This window comes from Chiloscyllium plagiosum, chromosome 10, assembly GCF_004010195.1.
Source record: "Chiloscyllium plagiosum isolate BGI_BamShark_2017 chromosome 10, ASM401019v2, whole genome shotgun sequence".
Classification (NCBI taxonomy): domain Eukaryota; kingdom Metazoa; phylum Chordata; class Chondrichthyes; order Orectolobiformes; family Hemiscylliidae; genus Chiloscyllium; species Chiloscyllium plagiosum.
The window spans coordinates 95,193,672-95,199,360 of NC_057719.1; positions in this window are offsets into that span (position 1 = coordinate 95,193,672).

Here is a 5,689-nt window from a genome sequence, read left to right on the forward strand (position 1 = left end):
CGTCCTCCTGTCCCCCGGAACTCTCTCTTTCTCTCTCTCTTCATTCCCAATCCTGAGACACATACACACACACACACAGACACAGACACACAGAGTCAGGGATGGATTGCAGCGGTACTGTTTGTGAGACTGTCGCTAACTCACGGCGCCTCTCTCTCTACACGTTTACAACCAACAGGCAGCACCTTCCACAATATCCCCAACTGGCCCTGAGCATATTCTAACAAAATCCAGCCCCAATCTCTCCAAATCACAGCCAACATGGGCACAAGGAGCTGCCTGTAGGAGAGCTGCTGGAAACCGGGCTGGGGCTGCTGCTGGTACTTGGCACCGTGCCCAGGGATTGCAGGACCCTCGGCCTGACATTGGGTGGACAAAGGGGTGTCAGTTTAGGGTTTGGGGAAGGGGGCAGCTGGGCGGGGAGGGGCCTGTATTTAACAACACGAACAGGGAGGGAATTAACGTCTCTTGGAAAATCACAGCCAGCTCCCCAAGATCCACAAGCGAGAGGCGAGAGCCAAATCTATCTGCTCGTGCGCTTGAAGCCGCCTTCATCTGAGAGAAGGTTAGGAAGTCTGAAAGGCATTTTTTATCACGGGTGGCTCCCAGGTCTATTCCAGAACAGCTTAAGGATAGACTAGACAGTTCAAGGATATGACTGACATGTAACAACAATGAGAACCAAGCTGACATGGGGGTTTGTGTGCTGGGGGAATGCTGAAACCATTCTGAACGGAACTATTGGATTCACAGAGCGCACTTTCCAAACACTTCTGCCCTCTGCTCCAGACTAAGTGCACCGGCGCGGATCTGCAGACAGAAACCTTCCTGTCCTCCCGTGGTTCCCCCACCCCACCGACCGGCTCTGGGCTCGCCCGGCCAGGCCACCTGCTGGGGCTGCGGGGTGGGCGGTAGGTCGGCCGAACCTCACCCTCCTCTGTCGGTTTTACACTCAGCGGGGAGTGGGATGGAGAGGAGGAAACTCCAGGTGGCTCTCCCTGAGCAGGGAATTTGGGGACCAGTTGCAGCGCGTTGCTGTGGCTGGTCATTTATTGGTGAATTCTGCTAGCTCTGCTCACAAATTCTTGAAAGAGATGTGAAGAGGGCAAGGCCCGGAGTTCGGCTGTTCCTGGTGAGAAACTTTTGACTATCCTCCCAATTGGCTGAGAGCACCTTCAAACTCAGCGCGGCACTAGCGGAAAGATCTACCGGTGAAAAATCAACAAACTCACACCAACATATTTCATCGCTGACTCTAACTGTTTCAGTCCGTTCAGCCACTTGGAGCTGTTTAATGCCGACTGACATCTTGCGACACAAATGCACCGCAATAGAAACGTATTAAAAATTTCGTTGGGGACAAATGATTAAAACGCGCTCCAAACCTGTACTTAAGAAACGAAAATAAAAAGGCTGCCTTGTAGTTTCTGCTGCAGCTGTAGATGTGGCTGTTATTGCTGAGAGAGCCCCATCATTGGGTCCGGTTTGTTTTCTGGGATCCGCTCGGCCGAACATTCGATAAATGGACAGAAAAAAAAATAAAGATATTGGAGATATTGTAAGTTTTGTGAGAGCGTGTCTGTTGAAACTGTTGATGCAAACCCAATCGTTCCACCGGGAAGCCACAGAAATTGCAATTGGTTTTTTTTTCTGCAAACTGTCTGGGAATGTCAGCACACACACTTTGGGGGTAACCAGGAGATTTTTTGGGAGGTGTCCCGGGGGCTGCTATCATTGAGATAGAGGAGCATCTTACCGTAGAAACACTCCAACTGAATACTTGCCTGAAATATTTTTAACTGAGGGAAGAATATTTCAATAAAACTTATATAAAATGCAATAACAAAGGTAACATTTGAACATGAGGTGATGGTAGGGAATACAAAAGGTGGGGTAGTTAGAGGGTTCCATGTTTCAGGTTTACAACAGCAGGAGTCCTGGGAATCAGCTTCCGGACACCCAAGTAACAAAACCTGTCGGATGACAGTGGACAGTAAGATATTCCTTAAGGTTACCAAAACAGAAAATGCTGGAAAATCTCAGCAGGTCTGGCAGCATCTGTAAGGAGAGAAAAGAGCTGACGTTTCGAGTCTAACTGACCCTTTGTCAAAGCTGGTTTTATTCCTTAAGGTTATCCGTCCGCTGTGACCCTGTGTACCTGTTCATCCCAATCTTTCATTGTCTGGATTTCGATTCAGTCAAAGACAATATTTTACAAAGTATCATTTTATTGTCAATCGCTAGACCATTTTGAAGGATCCTAAAATCTGTTAGTAACTGCTTCCAAACATACATTATTCGATTTTGCTCTTTGCTGGAGGGGAGGATTACGCAGAGCCGTGAACAATGGCGCATTAAATATTCGGTATTTGTGAGAAGCTAACTACTTAGACTTCGTAAGGCACTTGTTACGGGAAATCGCAACAGAATGAAAGAAAATACATTAACGTGTAATATTTACTATTAATGGTTGCACCCCATTTGCACCGACATAAGAAGGAACAGGCCCTTCGGCCCACTATATCTGTGTTGACCAGGATGCCATTGTAAACGTGCACATTGTCCGTATCCTCCTATTCCCTGCCTGTTCGTGTGTCTGTCTAAATGTCTCTTCAACACTGCTTTTATATCAGTTTCCATCTCCTCCCTCGGCAGTGCGTTCCAGGCACTAACACCTCAGCATTACAAAAAGCTTGCCTTGCACATCTCATTTAAGTTCCCCACCCCACCCCCAGTATTTGACTTTCTCTTTTATCTGAAGTGCTGGCTGTCCTGAATTACCTAGTGACCCAGTGGATCACAGTGTCAGATAATGCGTATTCTCTCCTCTCTGTGCAGACATGGACGGACAAATTAAAAGACTTAACCAGCAATCCTGAAGTTACTGCAAGTTCTTTATGTTGTATACTTGATAAATTATTTTTCCAATAACACATGGCTATGCCGACCACTTAAACATACATTAACACAGGCTGATTGCAAGTGTTGAAAGTGACTGTCACTATTTAGCTGACAAAGATAAAAATCACAAACACCAGGTTATAGTCCAACAGGTAGGCCGAAGGGCCTGTTTCCACACTGTAGATTTATTTGGAAGTACAACAGGTTTATTTGGTACTTGGTGAAGGAGCAGCGCTCCGAAAGCTAGCACTTCCAAATAAACCTGTTGGACTATAACCTGGTGATGTGTGATTTTTAACTGTTTCCACCTCAATCCAACACTGGCTTCTGCGCATCATGACTGTTTAGCTGCACATCTTGCCAGTCAGCTTGGCTTTGCAAGTTAAATGAAGGCTAAAGCATGTATACAATGGCATCAGGGAATGCTCTGAAACCCCTAGCTATCATAATCCACCATATGAATGCTGCAGAAAACTGGAAGAGATTTGAACAAGCTTATGACAGAACTTATCTAGAAGCTGGAATCCATGAAAGTGAGGCAGAATCAGGCAGAGTCTATTCCACATGGACATATCAAGGGTATTGCTAGAGATGGGATCTCCATATGGACTGGTGCTGAATAAGTTCTCTCAGTATTACCAACTGTTAACAAAATAACTGGCAGGTATGTTCAACAGAAGAATGCAAGATACTGTTGAAATATGTATGCAGCATGATAAGCAACTTGCTGAAACATGCAAATACAACACAGAGGACAGCCGGAGACTCACTTATGTTTGGAGTTATGGATTTCAGAGTGGAAGATACTCCTGGAAACTAATCTAATTTGGTTGAAAATTAATGTGATTTGTTACATGGGTGAAACCATGGTCATGTAGCTCATAGCCAATAGGAAGAATGTGAGTGTGGTACATAACAGCAGGGAAATGCCAGGACTTGAAGGGACAAGTTTCAGGGAAAAAAATGAAGAATCCTTAAGGCCTCCTGAGTGCTGCAATGGAGGGCAGAAACATACAAGTTGCTCAAGAGATCAGTATGCCTGGCCTTTAGTATGATGTGAATAAGTATGGGAGAACAACAAATAAATGGTGAAATACCATGGGGAAGAAAAAAGGAATTGCACACATATAGGAAGCAATTGAAATAGATGAGCAAAGGACAGAAGAAGATTTTGTCATCAATGAAGTCAATCCTTTTGCATAATTTGGAGATTGTTACATGAAGCTGAAACCAGATATTACATAAGATTTCATCTAGATGTACCTGCTCAAAGGGTCTGACAGACTCTGACAGTTTAGCCCCCTGGGCCATAAGCCCATTATCCTCACACAGGACGCTACCACCAATGTCACTTCACCACTGCCCCTGCTTTTGACTGTCAGTTAGCCAGCCCAGATTCAGGCCACTGTTGGTGCAGTACAAAGTTAGACCCTCAAGTGCCCTGCCATGTCCTCTGCAGTCTTCCTCTTTGTAAACTATCTCACAGATTTTGGCTAGAGGAGTGTAGGAATGCTAGGCCAAAGCAAAAGTATTCACAGAATAGAAGCTAAGGGGAAGCACAAGGATAATAAGCTGAACATTGAAAATGGTTTTGAAAATTGTGTTGGATAATGTTAGTATAAAATGATTAGTTGGTGGTATCTTTATTTCTGGAGTTTCACTAAGACGACACTGATATTTTGTTCAGCCATTGAGGACTATCAGAGAAATGTGGAGCAATGATGAGGTGCTAATGAACAACTAGCCTCAATGATAATGTCCCTGGCTCCTCTTCATTCTGAGGCTATGGCTTCAATATTGCCAGGTTGTGAAGATGGCAGTACCACCAGGACTCACAAAATATCCCCCAATAAACACTGAGGGCTCTCGAGTGCTCAAACAGCACAATTGCTCTGTCTGAGTATCAGTGATCAGCTTCATCATGCATGGTTGCAGAGTGGTCACCATTGTAAAGACATGTGACCAGGTGAGCAGGGGGAGACATTGACAGCAGGTAATCACTGTCATTAAGCAATCAGCCTCTAGTTTGATGTGACAGTTCAAATATGATGTGATAAAGTCACACTGAAAGAAAGCCTCAGGAATGCACTCAGAATCATAAAGAGCTAGTAGATGATAGTTTGAGTATGTTCAGGTTATGAAACCTTTTGCAGTTTTGGCACATTTCATAAGATGCGGTACCTGCACAACTGAATATGTTCAGTTGAAGGCACTCTGTCCTGTTGGGGAGCCTGCTACCCTGGTCAGACTATATGTTTACTCCTCCTGCTTCTCACTGATTAGAGGTACGACCATACAGCCCCCTGTCTGAGTGCGCCAGACATTGCTTACATCCCAGAGGCACAGATTCACATTAAAGTGAGAAAAGCTGGGGATGTTGCTGACTCCTACCTGGATGAAGTTTTTTACACAGGGATTGAGGAGAAAGTGATGCTGCAGATGTTGGAGTTTAGAGTCAAAAATTTGATGCTGGAAAAGAGCTGCTGGTCAGGCAGCATCCGAGGTGCAGGAGAGTCCACATTTCGGGCAGGACCTTTCATTAGGAAAGGGATTGAGGATAATCGTGACTCGCACAGCCATGAGCAATGCCAGCCGTATGGTGTTTTGCAGTAGCAGATCTAGTTTGAGGAGGCAGCACTGCTCAGTCAGCACCTCCTTACTGAAGGGAACCACCTCACAAACCTGAGCCAGGTGAAGGGTGAGGAGGAGAAATAGCTTTGAAGATCCTGGGTGGACTAAGCCTCCCTCTGTGAGCAGTTTCCTGTTTTTGCTGTTGCTGCTCCATTTC